We start from the raw sequence: 18,981 nt of genomic DNA, 5'->3' as shown, positions 1-18,981 counted from the left end.
CTAACACCAACGCCAACGCCGCCAACGCTAAACAAACACCAGACCACACACCAGCACACCTGTCCTCCTGCTGCTACTCCTCCTCTTCTTCCTCCTTCTCTCCCTCCTCCCCCTGTTCTTCCTTTTCCTCTCCCTCCTCCTGCTCCTCCTCTTCCTCCTCCTCCTCTTCCTCATACTCTCCCTCCTCCTCCTCCTCTTCCTCCCCCTCTTCTTCCTTTTCCTCTCCCTCCTCCTCTTCCTCTTCCTCTCCCTCCTCCTCCTCCTCCTCTTCCTCTTCCCCCTCTTCTTCCTTTTCCTCTGCCCCCTCCTCCTCTTCTTCTTCCTCCTCTTCTTCCTCTTCCTCTCCCTCCTCCTCTTCCTCCTCTTCTTCTTCCTCCTTCTTCTTCTTCCTCCCCCTCCTCATCTTCCTCCTCCTCATCTTCTTCCTCTTTCTCTCCCTCCTCCTCCTCCTCTTCTTCTTCCTCCTCTTCCTCCTCTTCTTCCTCCTCACTCCTAAATCCATCTTTCCATAATCTCTTTTCTCCACTTGACTCTTGGTTCTTTAATTCGGACCTTCGTCACCTGGATCAGAGTTTTTTCACAGCTTTGGGAATAAACATCAAACAAATCCCATCATCGACCCTTAAAGAACGACACTGGTTTTTATGGAAACTTCCTAATGAACCTGATTTATACCATTTATTATAAAACGACGTTGCGTTGACCTGTGGGGAACCACAGGTTCTAGATGTGCTCGTTCTGATTCTGGGCAGAGCTGACTGTGGCAAAAGATGTGAGTCTGTGTTTTATAAGTACGGACATTAAAATTGTTTAGTAAATCATTCTTTCAAATGTAAACGACAGTTCATACATTAATATCGATATCTAGGGACTGAAGTTAGTAAATGCATTGGTCCTGTTTTTAACTTCATTTCCCATCATGCAGCGTGGTACTGAGCTTCCTGTCAACCATCATGGCCATAGTAACATGATTGTAAGGCTACTGTATTCAAAATGACTAATATCTGCAAAGATATGGGTTTTATCAACTTGCTATGTGTGTATACACACACACACACACACACACATTCGTACACACATAAAGCACTTTGTACAATATGTACTAGTCAAATAGAATAAATATTGTTAAATGTAGATAAATAAATATGTTTAGTTTGTTTTTTTCCACAGTGTTTGTGTGTTTTTTAGTCCAGTCCGAACATCTGGACCTTCATCACCACATCATCTTCTCCCTCACTGTTTTCCTCTTTTTTCATCTGTTCCTTTCACATTTCATCTTTCCTTCGTCCGTTCTCTGTCAGTTTGGTCATTAAAGCTGTCGCTGAACACAAAAGCTAATCAGACTCTCAGACTCACACCTGTGTCTCCTCTTTTTCCCATCACTTCCATCCCTGTTTTCCTTCTTCTCATCTGTTCTTTACATTCTCACTTCTCCTCGTAGCTGTACAACATATTGTTTCTGTTTTGAAGCAGCTGATGAACCATTATTCTCATAATATTCGCATCAGTGTTGTAAACAGCTGAGGTCACCTTCACCTTTAATGTCTGCACTTCATTAGGTTCAGAATTTAAATATTGGAAGCGTTACTTTGTTCTTTTTTTTTTTTTTTTTTTACCAAAAAATATAAAAGCATTAAGCATCAGGGGAAGTTGTGCAATGTTTGTTTGATGTTGTTAATTTAGTTTCATTATTATTATTATTATTATTACTTATATTACTTATTACTTACATATTGTTATGACTAATATTACTATTGTCACTATTATAAGAGGTATTTTAACATAATTATGGGTTAATAAGACTATATAAGTGTTAATGCAGGGGTGTCAAAATAAAAAAATTACACTGAATATATTAACAATCAAGGATGTGAAAATAAATTTAGTTCAATTCCATCTAAAGTGGGTCAGACCAGTAAAATGCTATCATAATAAACTATAAATAACAAAAACCACATATTTTTCTCTTTCTTTTAGTGTAAAAAAAGTAAAATTACACAAAAATGTTAACATTTACAGACTAGCTTTTTACAAAAAATGTGAAAAACCTGAACAAATATGAACAACCTGAAATGTCTTAAGAGATTTAAGAGTAACTGTGCCAATATTCTGTCTGTTATTAAATGTTTTGTGTATTTGTAGATCCACTGTGATCTGTATGTTGTAATGAACATGTAAAAATGAGAAGCTGGGGCCAAATAATGGCATAAATTGTTAAAATTACACTTTTTTTCTTAATAAATTTCATTTTAGTCATGGTTTGTTCATGTTTTTCCACCTTTTTTTAAAGGATAGTTTGTAGATGTAAAAATTTTAATAATATAATCTTACTTTTTTCACTCTAAAACATAGAAATTAGACATACAAATTTTGGAATTGATGTTATTTATGTTATTATGTTATTATTTTAATGATCCGGCCCCCTCCAGGTCATATTGGGCTTTATGTGGCCCCTGAACTAACATGAGTTTGACAGCCCTGTGTTAATGGATGCAGCATGAATATGTTTAGAACTAAAATAGCACTTGGAGAGCGCAGACCTCCGCCAAGACAGATCAGCCCCCCCCCCCCCCCCCCCCCCCCCCCCCATTACCACCAAAATTTAATCATTTGTTCCTTGTGCCAGAATCAACGTTTCCTTAAAATTTCATCCAAATCCGTCCGTAACTTTTGGAGTTATCTTGCTAACAGATAACCAAACAGACAGACAAACCCTGATGAAAACATTTCCTCCACTGTTTCACTTGGCAGAGGTAACTGTGTTTGTGGCAACTTCCAAATTAACTTTTATCTACATTGAATCTTCCCTTAGTGATCAATCACCATTCATTATATTTTCCTCTGCGTTCTGTATTTTTTATGTATGTTCTTATATTTAATTCACTGATCATGTCGATGTTCATCAAAGCTCAGAGTAAATTCAAAGGTTATTATATCAAAACAGAGAAAACGGAAGGAAAAATGACTTTTTCTGTCAGATATATCAGACTATAATTCAACCTTTGCTGTAAAAATAAAATAAGTCCAGAAGGTTTTCATGGACCTACTGTGAATATGTGATCATCCTGTTGTAAAACCATGAATCCATTTGTGAATTCTGTCACAGCTCCTGCATCTGCATCGAACACTTATACAGTAGATGTCACAATATATCATATATTTCATTTATTTGTTTATTTTTTTTTGTTTAACAGTTTTTATCAAAGTTTTCAATGAACACATACAGTAACAAACAATGTTTCTGTAAAAATAGGATACATACATTATTTAAATGAGGACAACTATAAGGAGAATGTGCCCTTTTCCTACCGACCCACCCCACCACCCCGTCATACCCTCCCAATTATCCCACTAGTACTACCGAGTTCGAATCTACAAGGAGGACTTAATTCTCATAATTATGAAAGGATTACAAAAGAGGTGCCCAAAATATGACATAATAATCACAGATAAGAAAATAGAAAGGCACCCATAATAAGAAAGGAAAGAAAAAAAAGGAAGACATAAAAGTTTCAAAATTAAACAAAACAAAAAGAAAAGAAAAAAAAAAGGGTGTGGGGGGGGGGGGGTGCCTCGCCATTCAGTTACTCATCCTTATTCAGTGGTTCTTGTAAACTCATAATATTCTAAGAAGAGAGTCCAGGTCTTTCTAAGTTTTTGCAAGGAACCTTTAAGAGTATATCTAATTTTCTCAAGTTTAAGGAAGTGCATGGTGTCTCTAATCCATCTGGTAAAGTTTGGAGGGGCTTGTTTCTTCCAGGAGAGGAGAATGAGACGTCTGGCAATTAAGGAGGAAAAAAGCAATGATCACAGCAGCTTTAGCCTGAAGAGGGCAGGTTTCAGGTCTGAGTCTGAATAAAGCAGTCATGGGATTAGGCAACATGTTTCTTTAAACATTGTTGAATAAGCACCAAAACTGTTGGCCCAAAAAGTACTGAGTTTAGGACAAGACCAGAACATGTGTAAATAATCAGCTGGTTGGCCTTTACAGCGAGGGCAAGATGGGATTTGTTTGTTTATTTTGAGCATTTACAGAATAAATGCAAATTCAAAAATTCCAAATACATTCATTTACACTCGAAAAGGAGTGGGGAGAAGAAAAACTTATTTAATCCCACCCCCATTCTCATCATCAGAATAACTTAACATAATAACATTTAAAATACTCACTCCTGTTCTTAGACTTCAAACCAGAACAATGAACAAAATAAGCCTATACCGAATTAGAATAAACTCATTCAACAGTATTTACATTATAGAACCAAAATGTGTGTGAAACAAAGTACATTCCACAGGTAACAGTTAACCGTTAACTTACATTATAATAATTACATACCAACAATGGTAAGAATAAAAGTACAATACCACAAATGGTAAAGAACAGCACAGACCAACAATGGTAGAGACAAAAGCAGAACAGAAGTAAAGGACAACACATGTAACTAGAGGAACAGCAAACACAGTCACATTATTAAACAGAACACTGATGGAACATCACTATATATATATACATACATACATACATACATACATATATATATATATATATATATATATATATATATATATATCTAAATACAAATAATAAAATCTGTCTAATATATCTGATATTTTAGATGTGTCAGTTCTAAGCAGATTCTTAAGTCACAGTTTTTAGGACTTGACACTTACTTGATTGGATTATTATTCCTCAGTAATTCAACTGAACAAACAAACAAACCAAAACCAAAAACAATACTTCTTGCCTAATAATAATGACCCCAAATGTTCTTCTTAGTTTAATGTGAAAAAAAATGACATGATGCCTATAAATAATGACAACTCCAAAATGTTCTCTTTGTTTTTGTGCAAAAAACTGTAAACTATATAAACTATCCTTTAACAATAAAACGTCAATAATCTGAACAAATAGTAACAACCTGAAATGTTGAAAGAAAATTCAGTGTAATTTTACCAATATTCTGCCTGTTTGTAAATGTTTTATGTCTTCGTAGATCTGATCTGTAATACACATGCAGAAATGAAAAGTAGAGGCATAATATTGTTGAAATTCCACTTATTTTTCTAAACAAATTTCAGTTTTTTGTGGTTATTCACATGTTTTTTTGTTTGAATAGTTTGTAAATGTAAATATTCTTATAAGTTACATTTTTTATTGCACTGAAACAAAGACAGATTATTACAGTATTCATTATTTCTTGTTTTTTTTATGCTGTTCTTTTCCTGGTCTGACCCACTGGAGCTCATACTGGTGTGAATGTAGAAGCTGAACTAACAGGAGTTTTCTGTTCCTGCTGGAGAACAGTAGATCTGTTCTTACCGTTGTGTCACTGGTGGCTCTTTTTCTTTTCTTTTCTTTTCTTTTCTTTTCCATGTCAGACAGATGATCAGAGGTTCGACTGGACTTTTTAGCTGAAACTCCACTCAGCTACCTGGATTGTCTCCTTAGATCATCGGTCTGAGACTTAAAGGTTGAGACTTGAGACTTACTGACTTGTTCCTCAGACATGTGACTCGGTTTCACTTCTAGTATCACGAGAAGAAAAAGCGCCTCCGACCTCCGCTGTTGGTTTGTGTTCAGGTCATATAATAAATATGTGCTTCAGACTTGAAATGTGTTAAATCTGACATACTTTATTAAAATGAATCAGAAAATACATAAATTATCAAAGTGCTGGTTTAGTTCATGTTTTCAATATATGTGATGGTGTTATTCCACAGAGATGTTGGTTTATGGACATTTATACAATGGATTTATAAATGTTAAGGATTATTAAATGTTAAGAAAGGATAGGCTGTTGTGTGGAGAAGGGGTGGGATTAAATAAGTTCTACTTCCTGACACTCCTTTTTGAATGTGCAAATGAAGTCATGTATAATAATAATAATAATAATAATAATAATAATAATAGTAATAATACATCATTCTTATACAGTACTTTTTTGGACACTCAAAGACACTTCACTATATAATATAATATAGAATAATGTTATTTTATTTTTTTTCCCATGGCTTCTTACTACTTGCTTTATTTCTAAGGACTAAGTAAGATTACTTTGTCTTGTTGCATATTCAAAATAAACTAAAAAAAAAAAAAACTTCCACTAGATAGAACCTGTAAATCAGAGGTGTCAAACATGTGGCCCGGGGACCAAATCCGGCCCTCCAGAGGGTCCAGTCTGGTCCAGTCTGGTCCATGGGATGAATTTGTGAAATGTCAAAATTAGGCTGAATATATCAGTCATTTTAGTTCAGGTTCCACATACTGACCAGTTTAATCTAAAGTGGGTCGGATCGGTAAAATACTGTCATAATAACCTAGAAATACTTACAACTCCAGTTTTTTCTCTTTGTAAATGTAAACATTTTCATGTAATTTTACTGTATTTACACTGAAACAAACTATCATTTCACAAAAATGTGAATAACCTGAACAAATATGAACAAATATGAACATTTTGAAATGTCTGAAGTGTAATTGTACCAATATTCTGCCTGTTATTAAATGTTTTGTGTATTTGTAGATCCGCTGTGATCTGTACATTATAATGAACATATGTAAATGATAAACTGAAGCAGAATATTGTTATAATTGCATTTAGTTTTCTTAAGAAATTTCAGTTTGTTCATGTTATTCATATTGTTTTAAAGGATAGTCAGTAGTTGTAAACATGTTCTTTTTTGACATTATCTTTTTGTTAGAAAGGTAACTGTCCTTCACATACATTAATTCCAGCCTTAATCATTCAAGAAAATAAAAAAGGATGAATATAGAAAGTTTCAATGATTATATCCATATTGCCCTTCTAGAATTTCCTTTTACGGACCATTTTTAATTTCAGTTAAAACAATAACACAACAAAACAGAACAGGGGAGCGCACCACGTCAAACAATCACAACCTCACAAAAAAAAAAACAAAAAAAAAACGGATCGGTTCACACAAAGCACAAGTACAATCAAATGAAATCAGATCTGATTGGGTTTACATACTCAGTCCATTTGGACCAGATCTTATAAAGTTTTTCTTTTTTAACTCTGAGGGTTAAGGATATCTTCTCCATAACATAAATCTCACAGACAATTCCAATCCATTCATCAGTGGTGGGCGGTTCTACTTTTAACCATTTCCTCTTAACAGATTTCTTACTGGTTGCCAAGATATAAACATTTTCATCGCATAATTGTCCTTTTTTCACTCTAAAACATAGAGGAAAGTTTGGAGTTGACATTATTTCTATATTATTCTGTTATTATTTGACTGGTCCAGCCCACTGCAGATCAGATTTAGCTTAATGTGGAACCAGAACTAAAATGAGTTGGACCCTCCTGCTGTAAAGTGAGTGTTTTGAGGTAGATCTGTAGCTCTGACACTAATGTTCCTTTTAAATTAAACCCATTCTCTGGTTAATTCTCAGAATTTCACATTTTAGCCCAAGACTGTATCTGTGAAACTATAACCAACCAGCGCTTCGGACTGAATTTTTCTGTATTAGTGACTCAGATTTGGTAAAGTTTAACTCCTTTTATTCTGGAAGTGTTTTCCTTGTAGACCAGTGGACTCAGAGCCACCAACCAGGACTCCAACTTCCATTTGGGTTCTTCTGTGAAACTGGTCCTAAAAACAGGACAGAGGGGCTAAACACTCAAACCAGATGTAGACGAATGTTCTGAAGCAGGTTTGGAAGAACTGTGGGTCTGTTTTAAAAAGAAATACTTACTGAGATAAAAGAGAAACTATTTTTCAGATAAAACACATTTTTATATTATTTTACATTTTATTTAATACAAAAATCCACATGTAACACGGTAAAAAGGACACAAAATTTTTCAAAATATCTTTTTATTCTCTCACAGATGCATTTTGGGAATTGAAGTAAATATTCAAGGCAGAATGTTTGACAAAAATGACTGCCGTTGTAAAATCATTTGCGATTTGTTAGTGTCTAAATGTTCAGGTTTCGCATGTAACACTAGTGGACACAATGGGTTCCACACCAAACCTGGAATGAGACTGAGATTGATGCCAAACCCACATGTGTGGATTAGAAAAACCACTAGGATGCACACACTGAACACAGTGTCTGTATTTAGAGTCTATAGAAGAGCATTTACACACATGTTTACACATCTAATGCACTGACACCTAGGGAGATTTAATGTCCATATTTGGGTCCTATTTTTGGACCCAATAGTTGATAATAAATTCATTAATTATGGGATGGATCAGAGCAAGAGGATAATTTTTGTGCATTTCTCTGAGGTCATCATTAGGTCCATCCTGGGGTAAATCTGTCTACATTTACCTTTGATTATTGGGTCTAAACAGATGGAAAAGTGTCAGAAACTAAAATAAACCCAGTTTCAGAGAAACAAACAGTTACAAAAACCTCTAAATGACCAGAAAACCAGATGAAGTCAGACCCCGCCTTCCGGTTTAGTTGGACCTGAGCCACCGCCGGTGATGGTTTTGTGTTCGTACATGATGTGGTGTCGGTGGCGTTGGCGTGACGAGGTCTTCACCTCTATGGAAGGTGGACCAGATGGAGCATGTGGAGAACTCGGATTATATAAAGGTCAGCACCAACACCTTCAGGTTAAACACCCATAAACCACTGCACACCCACACCAGGCAGATTACACCTATCCAATACCCCCCGGTCATCCACTTCACTGTGACACCACGTTACCTTGGAAACCGACCGCAATGAGGATGATGATGGTGATCTGAAAAGCCTGTTCAGATAGAAACAGGACACGCTGGGAGCTGATAAGGAGGCAGGAGACCGATAAGGAGACGGGTGGAGATAAGAGCGGCTCAGAGGCAGGTGAGGATGAGGCTCCAAATGAACGTGAAACCCAGTGAATGACGGCCGAGCGCAGCGGAAAACCACTTCTGCTCTAATAGTCCCATACAGGGAGGCTTTAATTGGTCCGACAGGCTTCCTTTCACAGGTTGGACTCCATATCTTCACATGTCAGCGGGAGAGTCTGAAAACTGCATGTACTGTCCACGAACTGTTACGAAGGTGAAGAGGAGCATGTGTGTCCAGTAGAAGACGCAGACGCTGGGGTTCTTATCAGTGAACGGTCACATGTGTACGAGGACAGGAGCTGCAGACACGTGGACTGGTTTTCATTAGTCTGCTGATGAACTGATGCAGTTCAGGTTCCACATTCAGACCAGTGTGATCTCCAGTGGGTCAGAACCAGTAACATAATAGAATAACAACCTATAGATAATGACAACTACAAATGTTTGTCTTTTAGTGCAATAAAAAATATCATTAAATTATGAAAATATTTACATTTACAAACTATCAGTACCTATATCAGTACCTACCAATTATTTTTGTAGTTTTTTTTGTATTTGCATGTTTTCGGTTCTGTATATAATTAATGCATGGTTTGCTCTGGTTAACAGTTCTGACAATACAATGATCCAAGGTGAGAAATTAAACTGAGAAAGTAACAGAAAGAGGGAAGAAAAGGGTTTAACACCAGCTGTGTGTGTGTGTGTGTGTGTGTGTGTGTGTGTGTGTGTGTGTGTAAAGGGCTGTCAAAATTAACGCATTAACATGGATTAATCCATCATCATGATTAATCTGATTAAAAATTTTAATCGTTTGACAGCACAACAAACAGACTCAAGAAAGAAGAGACTTAACGTGTTTATTAAACACCTTCAACAGTTTCAACCGTTTCAACTGTCCCCAGCTGTTCCGTCTTGGTTTTTTCCTCCTCATGTTTCCGTCCAGAGGGCCAACGTGCTGGTTCTGCTCTTCCATCTTTATGGGTTGGTTCTGCTGCCTGTCACTGCCGGATCAGCTGACCATCTGCTGATGTGTGTTAACACTAACTCTACTGGGACAAACTGACCCAAATGTGTTGGAGGAGACGTTCACAGTCATTGTACTGTAGGTGGGTTCATGGAGTTAACAGCCGTAATAAATAGATAAATAAATACATACATACATACATACATACATGCATACTGTCCAGCTATTTTTTTTTTATTATACTTGCACAGGGCAATTGTAACATAATAATGTCCCCTAGGATCAATAAGATATTCAGATTATATATATATAATTTTTAAAATCATTATTATTTATTTATTTTTGCAGCAGTCGTATTGATAGTTACTTGTTAAATATTCAGATTCAGTAATCGGTAACTAAATGCTCTGCAGTACAATAATAGGTTTGTCTAGTGGTGAAAGTGACGGTGGTTCTAAGACAGACCCTTGAACTGAAATTATCCTGTTCTTATTGCACCAGAGCGCCCTCTGATGGCCACAGAACGGCCCCTCCACAGACACACTCTGCCTCTCAGCACTATTCCAGTTTGGCTGACGCTGCGGCTCTGAACTAAAGATTTGCAGAGTGAAAGCAGCTCCATTGTGCGTCGGACTGTGACAGTATCCAGTCGGAATGTGAAGCTCACCGGTCTTTTTTTACACACAATAGATAGCATCGAGTTCAGCGAGGACAAACGCCGCACAGTTTAGAGCTGACATATAAAAAAAAAGAAAAAAAAAAACAGGAGGGGAAAGAAGGAGGGGAGCTGGAAATTACATTTTGTGTGTTTGTTATCTCAGAGCGGCAGAAATGGAGATAATAAAAGAATTACAAGACGACAAACAGCAACAGGTTTTATATCCAGATGTTTGTTCTGTTTAAGAGGGAATCTGCTGAAATGAAGGAGGACAGTGTTTTCTGATAAATACCACATAAAAGCACAACTGCAGCTCTTTTCTGTTCTCTGTTCTCTTTATGGGTTTCACACTTGGATCAACAGATTCACCACAGTTTTCATCGTCACCTCTTCACCCCCATGAAAAGCCCCGACACCTCACAGTCCAGAACAAGCCTTTACATTCTACACATTTAGTCTGTGTGTGTGTGGGGGGGGTGTCATCTGCACTGCAACAACAACATGTCATCAAACACCTGCATCCTCATCCACATGGTCCTTTTTCTGTCTGTTCTGACTCTATGAAACTGGTTTTTCACATCACAGGGTTCAGCTGCTACACATTATGAATCTGATGTTTAAATCCACAAGAGGAGAGCTGGTGGAGACCAAAACTGAGCTCAGAATATTTCAGCAGATTTCTTTATCAAATACCAGAAACATATAAATAATATATTTACTGTTCAGCAGAGGTAAAAAGTTCACCATCTAACATGTCACTGTGTTCTCGTCTTGTTTATGTTGTTCTCAAGTACCTAAATATTGCAGGTTTTGGTCACATTTGTCCACAGTTGAGTCTGTTCCCAGTTGAAGGGCTGGTGGAGACTAAAACTGAGCAAAGGAAAGGATATTTATACTCATTTAACCCTGTAAAGCCTGAACCATTTAAATCACTGAGAGAAAATTCCAGTTCTTTGAAACTGGAGCCTTTATTGGTCCTTCTGAACAACCTAAACTTTTTTTTTTTTTTTTTCAAATATCAATTTCCATGTATGAGTTTCCATTTTGTATCATATTTGATCCATCAGGTCTCAATGCTCAAATATTATTATTTTTGAACAAACAAAAACATAATATAACACAAACATGTCTAACAAATTGATTCTTTTTCTAAATTGTCAAAGTTCCTCCTCCTTCCTCATTAACCTCCTGAAACCCAGCAATGCATTCTTGTCCCTGTAGGAGACAAGAGTTTCACAGCTTTATTGAAAAAAAAAAACAAAAAACAACAAAACACTGTTCACTGCAAAGGACATTCCATAACATTTTTAACAATGCATCAGAATGAACTGATGTATCATGTTGTTTCCAATAAAGGCAATTATTTAGTTAAAAAAAAAAAAAGCCAAAACTGGTACTTTTCTGGGTCTCAGGAGGTTAATGTCAGTCTTGTAGTGTCACTGGAAAGGCCTCTGGTGAATGAACTCCTCCCCCTGGTGGATTATCTGTGTATTGCATGTATCTAATTGTATACATCAGGATTTTCAAGACAAAAAATATCACACTGATCATGTAGAGGGCTTCAAACTCATGAATCACATATGATACGTTTGGCGTTACAGGGTTAAGAGGATTAAAACATGTATCGTCTGACATACTATTGTGTTCTTATCTTGTTTGCGTTTCCCCCAAGTGGCTAAAAACTACAGTGATCATATGTGAAAAGTCCAAGTTTATCCACAAGTTTGAACTGCATAGAAGTTGAACAGCTGGTGGAGACCAAAACTGAGCAAAGAGGATGACTGCGTTACCAGATATAAACCAAGTAAATAATATTTTTGCTCTTCAACAGCCATACATTTGTTGTGTTCTTATCTAGTTTTAGTCCAGACACCAGCAGAACATCTGACCTTCTACCAGATAAAGGATGGAGGAAAGAAAAACCGTAGATTCAGAAAAGAGAAAGTAAGATGGAGGAAAAAGGGGAGGAGTCAGCGAAACAGGCTTTGATCTGTGTCTCGTTTAAGGCCAAAGGAAAAAGAACTACATTGTGTGTGTGTGTGTGTGTGTGTGTGCGTGCGTGCGTGCGTGTGTGTGTGTGTGTGCGTGTGTGTGTGCGTGTGTGTGTTGCATTCCGATAAACCTCCATCCCGGATCGTCAAATCCTGGGCTGAAGTGAAGTGTTGTCGTACTGTATGAGTGTGTAGTGGAAGTGTGGGTCTGAGGCGGATGTTTTCTGAGCTCAGCAGCCGTGTCGGACCGAGGACGGGGAGGGAGGAGGAGGCGGAAAAGAGGGAAAAAGAAGGACGAAGGGGGGGAAGCGTGTCCCAGGAATTTACAAATGAAAAGAGAAGGTTTTTCTCTTAATGCGATTAAATTTTTCCATTTCACCGCTTCCCCGGCTGACAGTTTTAGCTCTTTAGGAGCACAGAGCCGCAACGCAACGCTGTCTTGAAGACCGGACGGCGGGGGGTGAGGAGGACAGGGGGTGGGGGGGGTCGACGGGGGGGTAAACAGGACCGAAAGGAAAAGAAAGACTGGCAGAATTTGTTCCATTTGGTAAAGTGCTTTGGCAGTGTTTGGTCTGGTTAACAGTTCTGCCAATACGACGAAGCAAGCAGAGAAATGAAACTGAGAAAGTGACAGAAAGACAGAGCAGAAGGATTAACAGCAGACATGTTGGAGTTAGTTTAAGCCCTGAAACAGGCAGGGACAATGAGACTGAAGCTGTGTTTCCACCCACTGGAGCTGAGGATGAAACTCATCTGTTTAGATGGTGTAACTGTACTTTTACTGGAAGAAACGGTCAGTAGAACACAGAGGTCTGGAACTGGTACCCAGTCATGTTCGTTCAGGTTCCACATTCAGACCAGTGTGTTCTCCAGTGGGTCAGAACCAGGAAAAGAATAACAAGAACAGAAGAACCGAGAAATAATGACAACTACAAACTTTTCTCTATGTTTAAGAGTGAAAAAAGGAAAACTACAAATGGAAATGTTTACATTTACAACCTATCCTTTAAAAAATGTGAATAACGTGAACAACCTGACATTTCTTAAGCAAATTAAGTGCAATTTTAACAATATTCTGTTCACAAAATACAGTTTGGGCGATTAGACAGCCTGAATCAATGTATGGACAGAAATAATGTAACATTATGGGTTGTTTCAGTTCATGTTTATGAATTCGTTATAGGTTATTCTCAGGGTGCGATTTCTTGGGGGGGATCAACCCCCCCTCTGCTTTTTACATCCCTACTTCTGCTCAATGAATTTCATCCTTGGGAGGGACAACCAACCAATGTAACCATCAGGTTGTGTCCGTTTTCTCTCTCCTACATCCTCCATCACTGACACTAACGTTCACCTGAACCCAACTGTCGCAGTCTCAGAATTCGCGAACGACCCCATGCACTGGGGCGCCGTAAAGGGGGGGTAAACCTGACAGATTTATGGGGCTCAGCATTTGTGTGTCCAGTGGATACAGGTTAGACGTTGTGAAAATTTTGTGTAAGATCCACTGAATAATAGAGGAATGGAACCAGTTGGACAGAGTTGAATTTTGAAAGTTTGTAAAGTTTCACTTTCGTTTCATGCCAGCGTTAGTTACGTTAGTTATGGACCGCACCCCCGTGTATATGACTGTTGTTGTTCCCAAGGGTTCATGAGTGCTGCACAGGAACAACTGCCCAGCTCCAACCCTGGCTCCAGCTCGTGGATCCATTCATACCTCCTTCAGTCTCCTCCAACCCCCCCGCTCTTCCAGAACAGCCCCAGTTCAGACTGATGTGACTAATGTTACATTTACTACTGATGTATGTTAGTGACAAAACAGTTTACCAGTGAACTTTACATCCTAATAGAACTGATATAGCCAAGCTCTGGCTCCGTCTTCACTTCCTGCACCAGTTGCTCCAAGCTGCTGAGAACGCACAGTTCATGTACGAAGAGGGGTACGAACAGAGGGGGGAGGGGCAAGTGGCAGTTGAGTTTGACAGACATATCACCATTCAATCATTTCGACCGGGCACTTAAAATGATTGGATAGTGTTTTTTCAGTCCTGTCCGTTCCACAGGTGACTAAATGTTTTATTTTTGCTACTGGTCGGATTCATTTCTCATTTTATACGTATCTTCCTTGGGACAATGTTTGTTCACAGTTCACAGTTTTGAGAAATGTCGATTTTTGAATTTCTGGCAAATTTTTTGAAATATCTTAAACGTTCCTTTCCTTCTAATGGTCCGTATATTGATGGTTTATATCATGTAAATGGTTCCAGATATCAGTCTAGTTCCTACTGATCACTGATAGAAGTCATATATGGACTGTGATTGGATGAGTTGAGTTCTCCTCCAGTGAAAGTCCCGCCCACTTCTATAGTTAGATTGATCTGCATCCAGACCACAGGACTGGAACATAGAACAGAGCCTGACAACCTCACACATTCAACTGGGGATGGATTCACATAGAACATTCCACCTGTTTTGACCCTAAAACACACAGTAAAGCAAAAGGAACACGAGCAGCTTTAATGAGCCTGAAACAGACGCCGATTCACAGCAGCACCTTTACCTGGAGTCAGAGGTTAAAGGGTTAATATGTGAACCTTTACCTGGAGTCAGAGGTTAAAGGGTTAATATGTGAACCTTTACCTACAGCCAGGGGTTAAAGGGTTAATATGTGAACCTTTACCTAGAGCCAGGGGTTAAAGGGTTAATATGTGAACCTTTACCTAGAGCCAGGGGTTAAAGGGTTAATATGTGAACCTTTACCAGGAGTCAGGGGTTAAAGGGTTAATATGTGAACCTTTACCTGGAGTCAGGGGTTAAAGGGTTAATATGTGAACCTTTACCTGGAGTCAGGGGTTAAAGGGTTAATATGTGAACCTTTACCTGGAGTCAGGGGTTAAAGGGTTTATATGTGAACCTTTACCTAGAGCCAGGGGTTAAAGGGTTAATATGTGAACCTTTACCTAGAGTCAGGGGTTAAAGGGTTAATATGTGAACCTTTACCTAGAGCCAGGGGTTAAAGGGTTAATATGTGAACCTTTACCTAGAGCCAGGGGTTAAAGGGTTAATATGTGAACCTTTACCAGGAGTCAGGGGTTAAAGGGTTAATATGTGAACCTTTACCTAGAGCCAGGGGTTAAAGGGTTAATATGTGAACCTTTACCTAGAGCCAGGGGTTAAAGGGTTAATATGTGAACCTTTACCTGGAGCCAGGGGTTAAAGGGTTAATATGTGAACCTTTACCTGGAGCCAGGGGTTAAAGGGTTAATATGTGAACCTTTACCTGGAGCCAGGGGTTAAAGGGTTAATATGTGAACCTTTACCTGGAGTCAGAGGTTAAAGGGTTAATGACACTCAATCTGTGTAATATTGGCCCAAAATAACTGTAGAAATCAATAATAGGATAAAACTCCTGTTATGACAGATATTTAACAGAATAAACTGATTCCACTGAGTTAAAACCCTTTTACTGTTTCCTTAAAGGAAACAGTCCTTTTAAAGTCTACAGTTCAGAATCTGTAAAACTGAGTGTTTTAATGGAGTCATGAGTCCTTTTATTCATGTTACCATTAAAACTCATATTTATGCAATAACTGTCTTTAATTCTGTGATAATGAGCTGTTTTTTGTGCATAAATTCTGGACATAAACAGGATTAGTGGAGGAAAAGGCATCAGTGTGTGTACTTGATTATTCACACACTGATGCTAATGGTGTTTAAGTGTCTGTGGGTCCATTGGAATAATAAAACCTTTGAATCAAAAACCTTTTCATTCCATCACAAACACTGAGCAGAGCCTGAAAGATCACAGACAACTGGAACAGAACACTGAACAAAAGGACACGAAAACCTGAAAACACTGAACAAAATCATACGAAAACCTGAAAACACTGAACAAAATAATATGAAAACCTGAAAACACTGAACAAAATCATACGAAAACCTGAAAACACTGAACAAAATAATATGAAAACCTGAAAACACTGAACAAAATAATATGAAAACCTCAAAACACTTAAAATAATACGAAAACCTGATAACACTGAACAAAATAATACGAAAACCTCAAAACGCTGAACAAAATAATATGAAAACCTCAAAACACTGAACAAAATAATACGAAAACCTGAAAACACTGAACAAAATAATACGAAAACCTGAAAACACTGAACAAAATAATACGAAAACCTGAAAACACTGAACAAAATAATACGAAAACCTGAAAACATTGAACAAAATAATACGAAAACCTGAAAACACTGAACAAAATAATACGAAAACCTGGAAACACTGAACAAAATATAATGAAAACCTCAAAACACTTAAAATAATACGAAAACCTCAAAAAACTGAACAAAATAATACGAAAACCTGATCTGAGATGATTCCACTGCACACACTGGTGTACTGGCTGTTTACCTGTGGTTTCCTTGTTTCCGTGTTGTTTTCTTGTTGTTTCCTTGCTGTTTATTTGTTGTTTCCATGTTTACTTTTTGTTAACTTATTGTTTTCTTATTGTTTTCATTTGCTGTTTTCTTGTTTTGTTTCCTTGCTCTTTACTTGTTTGCTTTTTGTTTACTTGCTGTTTCCTTATTGTTTAGTTTACTTGGTCTCTACTGGCTGTTTCTTTGTTGTTTACTTGCTCTTTCCTTGTTGTTTGCTTGTTGTTTTCTCATTGTGTACTTGTTTTCCCTGGGTGGGGGTCCACATCTGGCTCCTAACGGTGCAGAATATTCTCTGTTGTTTACTCTGTGTTGTTTCCTTGTTGTTTTGTTTACTTCCTCTTTACTTGTTGTTTACTTGTTGTTTACTTGTTTAGTTGTTTTCCCTGGGTGGCGGTCCCCGTCTGGTTCCTAACGGTGCAGAATATTCTCTGTCGTTTACTCCGTGTTGTTTCCGTACATCACCGCTCCGTTGCCTTTTGACTGTGGATCTATCGGCTTTCACCACCGGTTTTCACGACTCTTGGAGAATAAAATGACTTTTCCCTAAACGCTGGACCAGTGGGAGAAACTACTCCACTGGAAAAACATCGACTAGTTCCACGCCAAGTGAACTCAGCCAATTTGGTTCCGACTGAAGAGAAGACAGTGTTTTGATGTGATTTCGGCTCCAGAATGTGAGTAATAATGCATCGATTTAGAAACAAGTTTGCTCTCATTAGACTGGATCACTGTCCCTGGTTTGTGGTTGAATTCTATCAGAGAAAGTGCTTAAATAATACAAAACAAGAAACCATTATCAAATACATTCATTTAGAAGAGAACAAAATACACAAAAGTAAAATATAAGTGACAGCAGCAGAAAACAAAAGGACAAAATGACTGATGGACTGTAGTCGTCTGTCATTTCTCACTGACAGTTGCATCGTTTTTCAGTGATTTCTTAAACTTCCACATATTTCTGCATATTTTAACTCCATTCTTTACCAGTAAATGAAATAAAACCGTCTGTTTGGTGCAGTTATACTGATGTGATTTGGTCACAGGTGTGTGTTTCTTTTCCCCACAGACTTGAACTAAGTGGTATCTTCAGAGTGAGGCCAGTTCAAAAATGACCAAATCTGCAGTTCCTTCAATGTCCACTAGGAGCCTGGATCCAAAAGTGAGCCAGTCCCCATAGACCTCCATAGACCCAAACGTCCACCTTTAACCAGAACCATCTACTGATCTGAACTGTTCAATACCTGTTCATCCACTAATCATATCAATACATGTCAGTAATTGGTGTCAAATACAGTTCTTCATCTTTTCATGGTCATCAGATATGACCCATTTGGACGTTCAGAGGCTCCGTAGTTACCGTGGAAACACCGTCATCTTCGACAACAGTGATTCTCCAGTAAAACCCATGGAGTTGGATCAATGACAGTGGATGGAAATGCTTAATTTATGATAGATTTTACTGAAAAAAGTCAATTTTCCTGCAGTTTTCATGGTCAGTAAATTAAAAACAGGAAAATATCTGATTTATTCTGATAAAATGCGAAATACAGAGGATAATATTATAATAAAATGTGATAACTCACTTAAGAGGTTAGATATAGAGAACATTTCAGTTGGGAACTGACACTAAAATAGCGCTGGGTCTTTATGGATTAAAATGATCAACTTCACAACAAAACAATAGAAACAAGTGGTTCCAGGCACAACAAACCCCGCCCCTCACATGCATTGTAGCTTATTTTGGCATCGATCCAGCTGATGTCATCATGTCTGTGCATGTGCAGATGTTAACATAGACAAATTTCATCCATTATAAGAAAAAAGGGACAAAAAAACAGATTTTAAAAATTCATAAAAAATTTGAACTTTGATCTACTTTTCCCAAAATGTAACCACATCTATTCTGGGTCACTGACAATCTATAAACCCAATTAGGTATGAATTCAACCAATAGTTTTGCTGCAAAAGTGTTAAACAAACAAACAGAACCAAAAACAATATCCTTTGCCTCCAAGGCACTCTCTTTAAGCCTTAAATGTCTTTCGTCTCATGGCGTGGTCATATATAGACCTTAAAAAACACTTCTACGCATTTTGGCTTCAAGCCTTCATC

The sequence above is a fragment of the Sphaeramia orbicularis genome, chromosome 7 (genome assembly GCF_902148855.1).
Source record: "Sphaeramia orbicularis chromosome 7, fSphaOr1.1, whole genome shotgun sequence".
Taxonomy (NCBI): Eukaryota; Metazoa; Chordata; class Actinopteri; order Kurtiformes; family Apogonidae; genus Sphaeramia; species Sphaeramia orbicularis.
This window is presented reverse-complemented; position numbering follows the sequence as displayed.